The 17,959-nt window shown below is 37.3% G+C and overlaps 1 pseudogene; it reads right to left on the bottom strand.

The window, feature by feature from the left end:
• Positions 1–16,413: 16,413 nt before the first annotated feature.
• Positions 16,414–17,641, bottom strand: LOC149159102 (BTB/POZ and MATH domain-containing protein 4 pseudogene; annotated as a pseudogene).
• Between the last annotated feature and the right edge of the window lie 318 nt (positions 17,642–17,959).

Raw genomic sequence — 17,959 nt, 5'->3', positions numbered from 1 at the left:
GAGTTTGATCAAATATATCAAAGACAAGTAACTAACACACCTATTTTCTGTTACAGTGTATTAAAACGAAAAACCAAAACACACATATATATAGACTGAACTGCACCCAAGACAAATAATAGAATCTCAAACTAATTGCTAATACCCATTTTCGATTGAGCAGCCCACACATGCAACAAATTAGAGATAGGTCACAATTGAAGATATGGGTTTTGCTCAGTAAGAAAATTCATTTTATATTCAATATGGACCAAAAGTGACCGTGGTTTTATTGCATGCAGAAAATGGAAATCTGAAAACATGCAGATGATGATGACAAATTGGATGAAGTTATAATCAGAGATTCTTGTGACCGTAACAGAAAGTTGCTTCATTAAAGCAGCCAAACTTTCTGCAACATGAAGGAAAAATGCAGACATCATCAAACCCACAAAAGGACAATGCTGAAGCATAATTTAAAGAAAAGACAAAAACTGCCATGATAATCCATAACTGCTTCTTTTTCTAAACCATGAAGAAATTTCCAAGGGAGCAAAGAAGAGCACAAACCAGATGGGCTACGTCTCTGTCAAAGAAGCTGTAAGAAAACTTACATATGCAAAAGCCCCTTTTTACCCAAGTATTGCATTAACCGAAACGATCTACAGTAGGTGATTTGAATACAAATACAATGTAGCTTAATTATTACAAGAACAAGAACATTAGTTGTAACCATTAAATGTACATCTGAAAGTGACTATAGTGACTATATACATCAACTGTGTCTATGAAGCCATCTAGGAGATGAGGCACTCCTAGCGTGTGCTTCTGATTGGAGAGAAATACACCATGAAAACTGAAAAAGTCAAATCCTACAGAGGGTAAAATATGTCAATCTGTAAGGACAATGACATCCGAACTATCCAACAGAAAGCTGCTTTGTACGTGGAAATCTCATAAATTGTATGTAACATCAGCAACGTCTTCTAGATATTTTTCATATGTCAGACCTGTTAAAGATGGACAAAGTTCTAGTAGCAAACTGTCTTTTAGAATGCACTTGTACTGAACATTTGCCTCTGTTTGGATAATGCAATTCAATTGTAAACTGTGTCGATATGTGGTTAACTTTTTGCATGTGGAACAATCAATTTGATCCATGAAAATTGTTCCAAATGTATCCGCGAGCAGAGAGCAATTGTTGCAGATTGTAACAAAAGGTTCTGCATGTATGTTTGCTATCGTCAACATTCCTTTAACCTGGTCCATGTTTCAGTACAGGTTTAGCGTTAGATATTGTAATAAAAAATGCTAAGAGGACGTTAAATGAACGAGCATAATTTAGGAGAACAACAAATAAAGAATTATAATATATATTTTGTGCACTATGAAAGAACCTTTGTTGTTGACGCAGTTAGTTTACTGAGGTCTGCAAGTACTCTATTCGAAGTGACGGCTGTAATGAAGGTGGATCTGCAAGTGCGTAGTGATCCATGTTCTTTGCCTCTGGAAAGATTTCGAAACAGCATCATTGGTGCTTCTTTTTTCGAAATTTGTTGTTGTATGGATTTGAAAATTTCTTGAAATGTACTGAAAAGATGAACCTGAGTTGCAAAATGTACTAGTGTTAAATGTAATTTCTTTTAAGTGAATGTTAAAAAGTATAGATAATTTAAATGTTAAAAAGAATAAATGACTGAATTTGTATATACCGTAGCTTTGTCTTTTTGAGATGGGCCATCCTTGATATGTAGCACATATTGATTGCCTATTTCTTTTGCAGCTGTTACAAGACCAGCTATTGTGCCGATTGCGAATGTAGTTGTTGTGCTTGTGAGTTGGCTAATAGTCGTTGTGGGTACAAATGTGTATTGTGTACAGATGGGTGGTATTGTTTCCAGGATGCTTTTCTCCTGTAGGACAAGTATGCAGGTACAGTCCCCATGGTCATACACTGTTTTGGGAGAGATCTTGAAATCTCTGATACAAATTGCCTGGCCGACTACAAGTTTGGATTCATTAGTAGCAATCAGGCTATGTGGCACATTCAGTGTGATTGCCATACTCCCTTTGCTGTCCACTAGGTTAGCACGTAACAATTGAATTCCGTGTACTTGATCGACTATTGTTTTGTATATTACAAGAATCTGACCGTGAAAGATTGTTCCCAGTTTCAGGCCTCTCAACTCTTGTATTGTGATCGGTGTCCATAGTTGATGCTTAGCTCTTATTTCAGATACATTTTCCTGTTTCTGCCTATAGAACAATATTAAAGAATCTGAATTAACACTATGTTTGTACTACAAAACTTGTAAGAATAGATTTGAAGGTTATTTAGTTACTTTTTATGAGTTTCTGAGACGTTGCAAGTCTCTGAGAGACAATATGCCTCTGGAGCAGTTACTTCTTCGTGTTGTATCTTCATATTAGTTATCTGTTTATCAGTCTCTGAGACGTTGCAGGTCTCTGAGAGAGAGGAAGCCTCTGGAGGAGTTACTTCTTCGTGTTGCCTTTTCATATTAGTTATCTGCACAGCAAGGGTACAAGCTATTAGGTTTACAAGCAAAATGTGTTACATGTAATAATAAATCTGTGCATAATGTTATTCTATGTGTCGTTACATACCTAGATTAGTTTGCGCAGAGTGTTGAAAGGAAGCTACAAGAAGTAGACTTTTAGTATGGAAATTGGAGATTGATATTGCTCGCATAACACAGCATTTGTTCGAATATGAAGTTTAGCAAATTGTAGAGAAACTTGTATATCAATGCTACACTGATTTTGCTACACGCTAAAACTGGTTTGTACTAAGGGTCGTTAGAGCTGTAGTAGCGCATAGAATATGTTGTGATCAGACCAATAAGCCCATGTTACATTTATTTCACACTATTTTATAGGCAAAGTTGTCTAGATATGGTCTATTACCGTTTTTTGGCGCGGAGATAGTTTGCTTGTTATTTCATGTAAGTTTTCCATTTCCATAAATTGTACAAAGAGTTTGCTATGAGCTGTTTCTTGTTGTATTTCAAGGTTGAAATCACCGATAACTAAAAAAACACAATTAGTATATGTAGTTTGCGATTTTGCTTTCTTAATTATTTGCATTATCGTGGATACTTGTTCAAACAATGCTGCATAAATGTTCATTAAACAAATTGGCCACTGAAAGTACATGTCAATTAGGGTAAGCTCTGTTTTGTTTTTGCAAAATGTCTTTGTTGCTCTAATAGATATTTTTTTGTTTATGCAAGTAAAAATTCCATGTGTAGAATGTGCAATGGCAAAATTGAATGATAAGAATTCTTTGTCTATTGGTGGAGTGTACAAATGAGTTTCTTGAAAATAGTGGATCATATTGTCCATTAAGTCATTGTGATGAATCACGTCACTAAGATGTGCACGTAGACTACGTGTGCTTAGGCTTGCCATTGATAAAACATCCTTGTTCACAGATTTCTTCTTTGCGAATTCTAGTTTCCATGCACCAATTGTTTCTAGCCGTGCCATCTCATTGATTATTTTGTTTTTGACATGAAAGTTTTGTTGTGTCAATTTGTTAATCAAGTATAGTGAGTCAATAGTTCTAACACGTGATAATGCAGTGTAGACTAGACCATGTTTTGTGACACCAGTTGGGTCAAATGAAAGTTGATCTAATGTCAACCCTTGTGTTCGGTGTATTGTTCGTGCATAGGCTAATTGGATTGGGAATTGTTTTCGAATTGTAATTTGTAATTTGTTACGAGACATTTCTAGTGATTTTGCAATTCGAAAGATTGGTGTCCAATCTGGCAATATATTTATGTCGTATAGTTGTTTGAATTCGCTTCTTTGTTGTTTCCCAATTTCTGGGTCTGAAAATTCTATCCAAACAATGTCAGGCCTGTTGGTATTAGATGAATAGGATTTGAAAATCCCTTCAGCACCATTAACCAATCCATCGTTTGTATTGTAATTTCTTGCATATAGTTCAACTAACATGTTTTGTTTAACTATAATTGTTGATGGCAATGAGATTGCTTTATCAAAAGCAAAATAACTCGATCCAAGAATCTTGTAGTTGTCAATTGCAACGAGCATTATTTGTTCCCCCTTTGTTAGGGAAATCATTTTCGCATTGTGAATATGGACATCTTTCTTGCGATAGAAAATGTATGGGAAAACTGGGCTTGAAGGTGGGATCCTATAGCAGTTATTGTTTACATAAGCAATATCTTCATCTGTTTGCATGTTTATAGTAGATCAATGAACAATGGGTCTTTTTGGCGCATGGCTGTGTGCAATCGATAACATTTTATTTTCTCTGGCCAGAAGTCGTATGGAATTGTGCTTTTGTTGATTTTTGGGTTTTCAAAGATCAGAGAGTCTTTGACTGGGTTTGCCTGGTAAAGATCACCGAAGAATATCATGTCAACATTACCAAAGTATGAAGTTGGTGTGTGTAAGATTTGTCGCAGGCGCTTATCAATTTGATATAGTGTTGTTGCACCAACGAGCAATGCCTCATCTATGAGGAGTACATGCAACTGTTGGAAATGATTTGATAATGTGTCCAATTTTTCATTGTTTAGTGAGGGGCAATCTGCTTTGTTAAAGGGCAAATAGAATGCAGAATGCAATGTCACACCACCAGCATTAAAGGTAGCTTTGCCCGTGTATGCAATGATTATTCCTATTAGTTGTGATGGGTTATAAGGCAATGCCACATTGTGTATGCGCACTAAGGATTGGAAGATTGCCTTGGCTGTGTGTCTCTTGCCTATTCCTGCACCTCCTGTTAATAACAGGTAGATCAGCTCATCTGGTCTGTACAATTTTCTTGTTATGACATCAGTAACTATGCTTGCTTGTTCTGTGTTTAATTGTCGCATTAATTCATAGTACTCTATGTCTTCAAGTATATGTGGTTGTTTGACGATGTCATATGGCCTTGTAGATCGTAGAGAAAACTTCTTGGTATCTTGCAAATGTTCCAAGTCATTTTGGAAGTCGTAGTTTTCATATTTGTCATCTATCGATTTGATAAATGTTATAGTTTCTGTTTCATTTGATTTCAAACTATCTATGTCAAATATTTGTTGAGCTTCTGTTTCTACTATGTGCATTGCGTCATCTACGTCACCCCATGTAGTTGTTGTAGCAAATTTGAACTTTTGTTCATTTTGCTTGACTATTTCTTCGAATGCAAGATATGCGGCTTGCCAACTTGTGTGATGTTGCTTAAATGTAGTTTCACTTCCTCGATAGGGATAGTATAACATTAATTTCTCTCTACAGTGATTTTCAATGTCCTTGTATTTGTTATATCTAACAGATTGAATGACATATGGTCTACTTGATTTTCTGCATTCGTGTCCTTTCTTTGTATAACTAGATGCAAATTTTGCTAAGCATATATGTTCAATAGCGATAGGTCGTAGAACATAGTAGTCAATAATTGATGGGCACATTATGTCTTCTGAGTCATCTGCTTCCTTTTGCAGGTCTTTTTTTCTTTTAAGAACAAATGCACAATCATCAACAGGAGATGTATTAATAAATACACACTTTCGTGAACTACAGTTTAGTGGGAGTGATAACACAATATGTACTGCTTGTTGTGCAGACATTTGTTGCAAGTTGACCAAAGCTTTTCCTAAAGAACTAATGGTATTTAGGATATCATATTTTGTTTTCACATGATTGTCGCGTATGTTTTTAAATGTTCTTGTGAGTGTTTTATCTTCTTTTGTCATATAGGAACTGCAATGTATTGCAGCTGCATATGAGTCAAGTACAAATTGGGAATCAGTGTTTGCAATCCAAATTCCTGGAATATGTTTTGCGAATTTATTTGTCCAAGTGTCAAATGGTTTCCTTTGCAATAAGAGTGTTTTTCGATTTAGTGTACACTGGATAGCATGTATTATTCATTGTGCACTAGTCCAAGGTTCGCTAAAAAGCTATCAAATGTATCACTTTCACTGTATCTTGTGTTGTTTATTGTTTCGAAGATTAGCTTTGCATGTGCTTTTGTTTTATGACTATCGAATTCGAGAGGCTCAAGTATTTTTGTTACTTTCATCGGTGGTATTGGGAAATTAAATCTGCAATTAGAATTTGCACGCTTCCTACAACTTTTTGTGTGACAATGGTGTTGTAGAACTCTACGTTCACTTGCAAGTAAGAGTGAATTAGTTGACAAGTAATTGTCAACGAATTGTTTGACTTCAAAATTTGTATTTTGACCGTAGATTGGTGCAGATTTTATCCAAAGTAAGCCATGTTCATGTTCATTGACCCGGTTTTGGAATTCAGTTACATAGAAGTGGTCAGTCAGCTCTCCATAATACTTGTGATCATGAGATATCAATTGATGTAGTGCATCCCTCCTAGATCTATAGTAACGTACACAAGTAACAGGGTCGTTTCTTATTAATGAGCTAGGTTCATTTTCATCAAGTTCATTTGTATTTGGTCTTCTAGTGTTTTGTTTTATGTATCTCAATGCATGCATTAAAGGATCCCAAAGATGCTCTGCACTGCTAAAGGAGACAAAGAAAGTGGGCGGCCCTAGTTGTCGTATCATTGCATAGAGTTTGTTCTGTATTCGTTGGTGGTAGTCAGGTGAGGTATGAATTGTTTTTAGGTCCATGTACCCAATGTCAGAATTTAAAATACGATCTAGGTTTGGTTTTGACTTAACGTCTTTTGCAACTAGTTTTCTACCTTTCAACTGCCCTTTTCTAATTCTAATCCACATTGTATTCAACACCTGATTTATGATAATGAAAATTGCTTTATAGAACAAGTTTGTAGTATGATAAGCAAAATCATGGTTTTTGTGCAACACTTCCCAGTGGCAAATCTTTTGATATGTAAAGTTTTTGAAGATGTCAACTGGAAGTTTTTGATATGTAAAGTTTCTAAGTACTTATCTTTGAAGATTCCTAATGGCATGTATCTGGCAGCAGGTGCAATGTTAATTTGTTTATTTAAAAGGTCATGGACAGTGTGTGCATCAATGAATCCATGGACCAATGTTTTTGTTGTTGGTTCATCGTTGTCTTGGTTATCGTGTTCGCTATCTTCAGGTTCACTTGAACTTTGATATGCCTCTTCATTTTGCAGGAATGCCTCTTTCCAACTGTCATTTATGGTAGCATTCTCAAGCTTGTAAGGAATCCTTTTGCATAATTGTTTTAATGCTTTCATCACTTTGTGAACTCAAACTCGACCAAATGTATAAGCACCTTTGAATCTCAAACTCTTTTTGAGAGCAACGGCAACCATGTCTGTGTCTTTTATAGTTCAAGGCAATGCAAATTGAATTCTGGAAATGTTAGTGGGGACATTGATGACTCCTCGAGTTAAGCGTAGTTGCGACTTCTTATGTCGATGGCCCATTTCTTTTATTTGCAAGAAGGGAAATCTTAATGCAACTAGTCTTTCTTGTAGTTCAGTGAGTTCTCTGAGTGTTCTAGTGCCATTGTTTCTTCTTATCTGTCCAGGAACTGCATATTTAGGAATTGTTTCATGTTCAATTGCTTTTTTGCAGTGCTTACAAATGTAGCAATTTTCAACACGAGATTTAACATTCTCGAAACTAGTTGACAGTTTCCTAATGTTATTTTGTTTTGCTTGACTTTCTTGTTTCACAAAGAAGATGTTTCTTTTGAAAAATGTTGTTTCACATGATGAACAATTGAAAATAGGTGTGTCAGTTACTTGTCTTTGATATATTTGATCAAACTTTGATAATTCTGTTAATTTGTTCATTGATCTTGATTGAATCGATAGGCCTGATTTTCTTGCTTTCTTTGATTGTGCTGAAAGATCCTTTGATGTTGTTGCAAATGGATTGTAGTCCACGTTTTCTATGACTATTTCTTGTTTCATTGTTATTGTGTTGAATGCAAGTCTTATTTTCTGCGTTTCGATTTTGTCCAGATAATGCCTTTAAGTGAACGCAAAGATAAACTTTTTGCCTCTTTGCCTAATGGACAAGGAATTACAATTTATGTTTGTGTGTTGTTTCTAATATGCTTTTTCAAGTTTCTAAGTGATCAAAATCTCAGTGTCTCTGATTTTCCTGATTTCTTTGATTGTTCTGATAGATCCTTTGATCTTGTTGCAAATGGATTGTAGTCCACGTTTTCTATGACTATTTCTTGTTTCATTTTTGTTGTGTTGAATGCAAGTCTTATTTTCTATGTCTTCAATTTTTTCCGAATAATGCCTTTAAGCAAATGCAACGATAGACTTTCCGACTGTTTGTCTAATGGACAAGAAGTTACAATTTATGTTTGTGCGTTGCTTCTAATATGTTTTTTCAAGCTTCTAAGTAATCGAAATCTCAGTGTGTCACTAACATCTTCTGTGTCCGGTGTGTCACAAACATCTTCTGTGTTGTCTAGAACTACTTGTTGTTCCATTGTACTTTTGTTATATTGAATGCCTATGTTTTGCCTTTTCAAATTTTTCTGAGCAATGTCCTTAAGCACATGCAAAGATACACTTCTCTTGTGCTTGTTTAAGTGACAAGATGGTTTTAATTTAGCTTCAATAGATTGACATTTTGTCTCAGGTTGCGGTTCAATATTGTTCTTTGAGGTATCGATTTGTTGTTGGAAGTTACAACCAATTGTAGGCTGCCTATGAACCAAAGGCTCAAAGTGCCCATTCAGAGGATCCTCGTCATGGAACAATATGTCACGAGTATTTGTTGTAAGACTTGAATTGAAGTGCAAGTACACTCTCATCTTTGTTTTGGACCAAACCCTAATTGGAATTTTCAGCCAGTTTGAGAGCCAATGGATGCAGAAAATATCTCCCCATAGACCTCTAGATGCTAGGGGTATATTGTTTGAGGCAGATCTAGCCATTTTGTCTAAATAGGTTTCACGGTTGCTAATGTTATGCATTTCTTTAAGTGAGGCTTCATGTAGTTCATGTTCATAAGACAAAATTGCCTCACTATCTTGTTTTTCGAGACAGTCTCTAAAATATTCTATTGTTCCCTTCCTTAGCTCTACTGATGTGTATCAGAAATCTAGCAAAAGTTATAAACTATCGAATAAACAGTCTCCAATTAGATATGAGAAATTGTCCACACGAAATAAGTGATGCTTTTGCAATACTAATTGCAACTTGTGTTTCTCAGACATAGGTGACATGATGACAACTAAGTGTTCGATGCAATATTATGTTTACTGATGCAATGCAATTACAAGTCACAGAATCATAATAGCAAGTTGAACAATGAAAATGAATATAGAACACGAAGTGATTGTGTGTACCTTTGGCACTGCAAATGTCTACTAAGCTGCGCAGACTGCTTATGTCAGGTAGCATCCAATGCACAGTTTTGATACCGAAGTTCAAAATATGACTGCCAAGATAAAAAAGAACCTGTAGAACCTGCTGTACATTAGGATCAGCCATTGTAAATCCATTGATCAATCTATATCAATCCAATGACCAGTCGAAGACAGCTTCAAATTAATAAGTGGAATCAAGAAATCAGATACTTGCTAGGTTCTGCAATCTAAATGCCCATTATTGCATAATCAAACTATTGAAAGGAATGCACCAGACCATGGAGAATTTCAAAAGTACCCCTGTAGTCCCTATTACATAACCATAAAACTAAGGATTTTAATTCTTTAAAATAAATCTAACTAAATCCAAATCTATTACATATCAAATCTATTACATAACCATAAAAAGACAATGTGATATTACATAACCATAAAAATAAAGACATTGTGAGACTTCAAGTGAAATGGAAATGAGAAAGAATCCATCTGTTGTGAAGTGATATATATAATGGATTACAATAAATCTAATTAAACCCAAATCTATTTTATTAAACCCAAATCTATTACATAACCATTAAAATAAAGTCATTGTGAGGCTTCAACTGAAATGGAAATGGAGAAGGAAAAGATTCCATGTGTTGTGAAACGATATGCATTAGATATGTATGATAAAAGACGAATGGACTCTGGGCTGATTGGAAATGTGTAAGAATCTGTATTGTTAAAATGATATATAAAGGGAGGGATGATTTCTGGACTAGACTGTAGAATACAACTGGGTCTTTTCAATGAGATAAAACTTATGAAACAGTGTAATAAACCAAAACATGAAAATGAAAATAAAAATGAATCTACATATATAATTGATTAAATCTGTATTATAAAAGGGAGGGATAAATTGTGAACTAGCAACCCGCTTTTTCCAATGAGTTAACTCTAACAAAATAGAGTGTAGTGAACTGTAAGTACAATTAGTTAAATTCAACCAGTTTTGTCTCAGTGAGATACTCTGTTTTGTAGGTTTTAACGCTGTACAGAAATTACCTGCATACGAATTCTTAAACAAAGAAAATAAACAATGCGAGAGCATAACCCATAAAACACATATGCACAGAGATTTTTCCCTAGATCCCAAAACCGGGACTACCATCTTGATTTTTCATTATGTTCCTTTCAATGTTACAATACATATTTATACATGTTGAAGCATCCAATACCATGGATAGAAAACCATCGCGTCCAATACCATGGACCGAAAACCATCGCGTCCAAAAAACATGTGCGAAAATCATGCACAAAACCATAGGTGGGTCTACCCAACCTAACATATGGTCCAAAACCAAAATTTTCTGGGGCGCTGCCCCGGACCCCATAAAGTGGGGTTACGGGTGCCCTTCAAACCCCCTATTAACTACATGGAAAGAATATAACACAACCCAACATGTTTAACTACAATCCCAATACAGTACAGTTCACCAAAGATTCTATCTAATGACATTCTATGTGCCCTTAACCGACATAGGAGCCCTTGGATTCCTCAATCGACAATCTCAAGGAGTCCTCACTCTTGCAGGCAACCTGCATGATGTCTCTAGATGACCGAGTAGGATGCAATCAATCACGTCATTCGATTTACTAGAGAACAGATCATTACTCTGTATTTTATGCAAATATAGGATACTATAGACCAACCTAAAGGAGTCCTCACTCTTGCAGGCAACCTGCATGATCTCTAGATGACCGAAGAGATTCTTGGCAAACTATGATCCTAAAAAATTTGTCACTCATGATGACCACATAAAGAATTTCTACCTATCTTTATGTCTGATGAATGTACAACATGAGGATGTGGTCTGCAAGCTGTTTCCTTATACCTTTGAGAAAAAAGCACCCACATGGTACTATAATCTACTTGCTGCTTCAATAGCTGGTTGGGATGCCTTTGAGAGGGCTTTTCTTAGAAAATTTGATGAAGGGAAATCAGCTTTTTCTCTTCTCAAGCAACTTAACCTGATCAAGATGGAGAAGAAGGAAAAGGTGAAGGATTTCAATCAACATTTCACCACTTCACTGAGTAAGATCTCCAAAGACTCACTTTGTCAATCCCTTGGCCATAGAGTATTACACTTCAGCCTTAAACCCATCTATAGCACTCTTATAATTACTATTATTCAGATTTTGATCAAATATATCAAAGACAAGTAACTGACACACCTATTTTCTGTTACAAAGTGTATTAAAACGAAAAACCAAAACACACATATATACAGACTGAACTGCACCCAAGACAAATAATAGAATCTCAAACTAATTGCGAATACCCATTTTCCATTGAGCAGGCCACACATGCAACAAATTGGAGATAGGTCACAATTGAAGATATGGGTTTTGCTCAGTAAGAAAAGTCATTTTACATTCAATATGGACCAAAAGTGACCGTGGTTTTATTGCATGCAGAAAACGCGAATCTGAAAACATGCATATGATGATGACAAATTGGATGAAGTTATAATAAGAGATTCTTCGGACCGTAACAGAAAGTTGCTTCATTAAAGCAGCCAAACTTTCTGGAACATGAAGGACAAATGCAGAGATCATCAAACCTACGAAAGGACAATGCTAAAGCATAATTTAATTTTTACCCAAGTATTGCATAGAGGAAGGGTAACTGGTGATATTCTATACTAAACTATTGTCATATGGATTCTATTTGGTATTATGGGTTTATTCTCTCAGCAACAACATTATAAGACTATCTCCTGCAAGGCCAATCAAGTTCTTACAGGTTACTTCTAGGTCTTTCCTTTAGTAAATCTAAGTCTTGTACTCAACAATAATATGATTCAAAGGGACACTCTAAAAATGTATCAATCAAATGAATACCTATTGCAGGACCTGTTACAAGGCACATCTCTCTCAATGAATGTTTATCATCAACCACATCTAAGGAATCACTTGCACATAGGCTTCTTCCATGAAAAGCTCTATACCCTAATGTTTTGTTAAAAACCCCTAATCTATAGGGATCATTGGGTTCATGTCGCAGAGCCCTTCCCTTAAGGGATTCCATCTTTCACACTCAAGGGCAATGTGTTCTTACAAGCATGAAAGATTTTAATGATTTACAGAATCCTTCAGTGATAACTCCTACAAATCCAAAGAAATATGAAGCAAAAGAATCAATGCATTAGAAAGACTTAAAACCACCAACTTTATATAGCACTACGAAAACCAATCTAATAAATAAAATATAAAAGTGCAATTGTGTAGCTTGTTTAATAAGATGAAACATGGATTCATTGTTAAAAATACTACTATGTGAATTAACTCCTATTGTGTATTTGTCAGTCAATCAAGGTGAAAGAAAAGATAAAGGTAACACGTTAAATTTGTTAACTTGCTAAAGAAACTGTGTCATTTATAAAGTTATAAGGCCACGTATTAAACATATATATTATAAATCACACCATGAGTAGGATGCAATCAATCACGTCATTCGATTTACTGGAGAACAGATCATTACTCTGTATTTTATGCAAATATAGGATACTACAAGCCAACCTATGCTATAAACCAAATGAAACTGCCATTCACTATGCCATACCCGATTACAATGAAGAACGCCCATTTGTTAGACTACAAATAATCTATGGGTCATGAAAAAGGTGTTCACAAATTACAGTCTTCCCATATATCATACTTATCAAAAGATAGAATATTGTTAAACAATATTCTCAAACACTAATACCATCAATCAGACCTAGAACCTACACATTAGCTGCAAATAGCACACATCACATAGATATGATGTGTAACCATACAGGGTATACGTTAATAAATCAAATGAGATTCGTGCCCCATATATAGATACAATGCAGTCAACGTAACAATGTAGCAGAGCGAAAACATAAACAGTACCTGAAATAAACCAGTGTAGTGGACCCGAAGCGAAATAAGAAGCCGACGCGAAGTAACCACGAAATCATTTATAACCTTATTATATAACAACAAAAGTAACTTACACGTAGCGGACGCTGCATGCATAATGTGAGCTGGAATGAAATGTGTACACAATACACGTACAAATGGCCTGAATTACCTTAACCCCCATCAAATCAGCTTAGGTGATGGCCCAACAGATGTTGAGGATATGGCCTGAATTACCTTAACCCCCATCAAATCAGCTTAGGTGATGGCCCAACAGATGTTGAGGATATGGCCTGAATTACCTTAACCCCCATCAAATCAGCTTAGGTGATGGCCCAACAGATGTTGGGGATAACTTTAGGACATATAGGAGGGGTTCGCTTTAGCATTAATATAAAAATTAGAATACTAAGCTTGCTAATTTATAAGCTGAGGGGAGGCTTCAGTAACTTACTGCCTTAGCTTTAATGAATTTTCCCTGCTCGCTAAGCCATATAACCTACTGAACTTAGGATCTTATCAGCCACCTTTGTTTATGGAGTGCTGCCTGCCCAGTCCCAACCTGTGTCAGTTTGTTTTGTTCTTCCAGCTTGGACCTGTCTGTTGTCGTTGTTCCAGTTGAATATCCAGTCCTTTCGCCTAGTTCCATATCCATAGGAAAAGGTGCTTAACCTGTGTCAGTTTGTTTTGTTCTTCCATCTTGGACCTGTCTGTTGTCGTTGTTCCAGTTGAATATCCAGTCCTTTCGCCTAGTTCCATATCCATAGGAAAAGGTGCTTCTGGCATTACAAGTAAAATAACAGGGGGAAGGGAAACAGTGTAACCATGTATTGAAGTGCCCTTGCTAGTCTGGATAATCAATGCCATATGATTAGGTCCTGTAGAGACATCCACCAAAAGATCCTTCGCAGAGGTCACCATGGTACTCGACTTAGCGACCACAAACTGCACTGGATTCTCTACCCCTGTCCAAAACTCCTTTTGCATATTTGCATCAATTGCCTGTGCCCCTTCTACAGTCTTTTGTTTCTTGAAGGCTTCCACAAAAACAAAGGGTTTTTGAATGGAAGACTACAATTGTTTACCAGATGACCATACTTTTGGCATCTTTTGCACCTAAACAAAATCCCTTCATAATCTAACACCTGTAATATGACTGTCCCTTTTCCAATATTCATGGTCTCATGCAACTTCTCTCGAAGTTCCAAACTAACAAGGACCCTTGTTACAGTCATGTCTTTGGTCTCTTTGGTCTCTTTAAAGGAGAAATCCTCATCCAAATAATGACCCAGACTATTTCTCAAGTTTTCAAAACTCTGTTCCACCTTGATGACTCTCTCCTGGCTGGAGCCCGATCTCCCAAGCCACCAAAAGAAGGCGGGATTCTTCCTATACCTTGATGACTCTCTCCTGGCTGGATTCCGATCTCCCAAGCCACCATAAGAAGGCGGATATGCCGAGAAACACCGCTGGTCATGAAGCGATCGCCAGGGCCAACCCTGTCGTTAAGGGTTTCAAGATTGACAAACTTTGACGGAGTTCGCACATAGCGGAAGCTGTGGGAATCGCAGGCTGGATAGGGCTTCGCACTTAACTGGCTAGGGCTTCGCTCTTCACTGGCTAGGACCTCGCTCTTTTTTTTCTCTGAACCGAAGGTAAGCACTCTCAACTGATAAGCACCTAGCTTCTAGCCTTGCTCGTTCTGATGATCGTCATCGTGATCCAGTTCCCCTATAGATCCAGTTGGTTCAGTCAATGAAGCAGTTGCTTCTGTCGATCCAGCACCAAAGATGAGAAAACCAGAATCCAAGTACAGAGGCATTTGATGTCGCAACAATCACAATGCCTGCAGGCAGATGTAAGAAGCCAAAAATTAGTTAAGTAAACAAATTAGATGTATGAGGCCCATGGAAATTTAACCTGAGCAGTTTCAATTAACTCACTGTAAACAATAAATCTCACCTGTGTCTGGAAGGCAGTAATCTGGTAATAATGGGGAACATATCGTTGCAATAGCAGTTGGGCTCGATGCGTTGGTCAGGTTCACCACTAGACATAGTCGGAGAGACGTATTTCCTGCCAAGTAGAACCGAAGAAACAAAGTCCAATTGCCAGAATGCAACCCCAACGGAGTTAGGGTTTTGCAGAGCGATATTCGGGGGGCATCTCCGAGCAGAATGACCAAACGAGGAACGTAGGTCACCGGGTGGTTAGCCATAGTTCCATGGTGGACCGCTGGATCACGCCTCTCAGATCAACGGTCGTGGGAGAGACCACTTAGCAACTGGAAGGGTGAACGCCTGGCAGCTGACGGCATTAGATAGCTCAACACAAATCACCAAGAATAATATTTAAACCATAGTGTATCAACCGTAATCCGCACTCAAAGAAGATAACATTAAATGTTGCAAATTAATGCTAAGGGAAACATAGCATTACTTCATGCAGGTGTCAAGTTGTTTTAATTACTTGTACCTCTCCCAACTTTTTCCTAACTTTTGAGTTTGTATGCCTCGGTTTGAGGCCAAATAAGACGATGAATCTTTTGAATCCTTTGATTGGTTAAAAATAAATATTTGATTTCGTTCCGTTTTAAAAAATAAAAAGTATTTCATTAATATAAACGAACTTTGCTTAAAATGGGAAAACAAGCATTGGTTTGAGTGTCGGAATAATGCTTATGGGTGAAACCGATTGCTATAGTCCGTGCGGTCCTGCGGGCAGGGACTAAAAAGACAAATAGTTCATGCTTTCCCCATCTGCAATAGGAGAAAACTAATTATAGCGTGTATAATAAAAATATGTTATGTCTGAAGCACCAAAAGACTGATAATGCTGTAACATCAACGAACCTGATATTGCCCTGCTGCTAGAGAAGTTTATAAGCCAAATAAATTTATTTATAAATTGCTTGAAAGTAGGAGTTAAAAGTGCGAAGACAACATATTAGCCTCAAAGTATATTTCCCCTGCTACGTTCGTTAATGCCAATATTGTAGACAGCATTATTAAAAAAAGAATCATGTACTATTCTTACATTAAGCATAAAAAAAGATGTATTTTGAAAAAGGGCATCATAATTACTCTAACTGAAGTTCAACTTTCTAGCCAATGCCCTTCTCAGCATCCACAGACATACACAAACAGTGATAGTCAGCCTCACTTAACGTCCAACTTTCATGATGACACTCCACACACAAGTCGAAACTCTAAATGCTATTTCTTGGTCTTACTCTCCTGCCATTAATATCAGTACCATCGGAAGGTTGATCCCGGACACTCCTGCGAGTTTCTCTGCTGCTGCAATCATCCTCAAAGCCAGCAACTGCTTTTAGAAGTTCTCACAAAAGAAAAGGGTATTTCTGTTGCAAACACTCAAAACATTTTGAACGCATAACCTCTGGAAGATTTTGTGGCAAATTTGAGACATGCAGCTTTCAAGCCATTAGCATTGCAACTCTCAGCCAGATCAAGAGTGGAGGCAACTGTATTTACAGATATGCTTCTGCATAATTTTGATTCACAAAGTAGTCTCAACCGCCGCAAACCATACGCATCTGCTACGGCAAGCAAGCAGTATATCAATGTCTGAGTTGTCGAAGAAAAAGAAGATGAATCGGCTGGCATTGGCTCTGCATCAATAAGGGTTTCTGAATAAATATAATGCAGCATAGCCTTGAACACTCTAGGCTCCATCTCTGTAATAACAACTTCATTATTCTGCTCTGAAGAAGCAAAAGCTTTTTCTCTGAATACTGGGGATCGTGCAGCCACAACGAGTTTGTGAGCTTTAAATTTCTCCCGAGCCACATAAAAAATTACATCTGAGGCTTCTTGATTTTCTAAAAGTGCACGAAAGTGTTAACCTAACTCTGATTCAGGAATAGTTACCGAGTGCAACACAGCGTAGACCCCGGCAGAGACCACAACACCTACTGTGCAATGCAATTTCAAGCAATCATTCTTGAGGTAATTGGATGTTTCAAGTGCAGACCGTTTGAAGAACCGTTTTTTACCCCACATGCTTCCTTGAACTTCAAGGATGTGAGGCCCTCTCTCCCGCTCCGGGGCCAAATGGCTGGGGCACCTCTTATCCTTGCCGTCCCCGCTTTGATTGACCAACGTCAATACGTACGTAGCGCGAACGTCCATGCCCTTACTGGCCAGCGCTAGGAAAACCGAAACATAACGCTATTTCTCCTGTCTACTTTTGCCGTCCGGGTAGAAATAAATGGCCCACTGATAACCTCCCACAAAGAATGTCTCGCTGGAAATGCGCCTGCCAACGCCCATGCCGTTGACCAGAGAATAACCCTCTATCACGAAATTGTGCGATCCATTTACACTGCTGTTAACCCATCTCGAGGTCGAAGCGGAGCCATTGCCGTTCTCGATTCCATCCCACATTATCAACGGAAATCTAGACCGAGGTGACCCTTTAATTGGCAACGGCCAAGCAAAAAACAAAAAAACACAGAACACAGGAATGTAACCATAGCCTGCCAAAATCGCCATAATTCAACCAATAGATACCCATTAGATATTCCCTAGTTTATCGTAGATCGCCTCCCACTGCAACTTCACGTAAGCGATTTTTGAGCGATTTCAGGGGAAAACTTGCTAAATATTCACTGCCCTTGTCTCATAGCCAAGATAGATGGACAACGTCATATAGGTCGGTGCTGGTTCGAATATGGGATAAAAATTGATTTGTGGTCAAGTGAAAAAAACTCTTAATGACCTTTAAAAAAACAC

Source organism: Pinus tabuliformis, chromosome 5_2 (genome assembly GCF_031772625.1).
Source record: "Pinus tabuliformis cultivar Carrire ecotype Pingquan chromosome 5_2, CPIR1, whole genome shotgun sequence".
In the NCBI taxonomy this organism is placed as follows: Eukaryota; Viridiplantae; Streptophyta; class Pinopsida; order Pinales; family Pinaceae; genus Pinus; species Pinus tabuliformis.
Note: the sequence above shows the minus strand (reverse complement) of the source record. Positions and strands in the feature narration are given on the sequence as shown.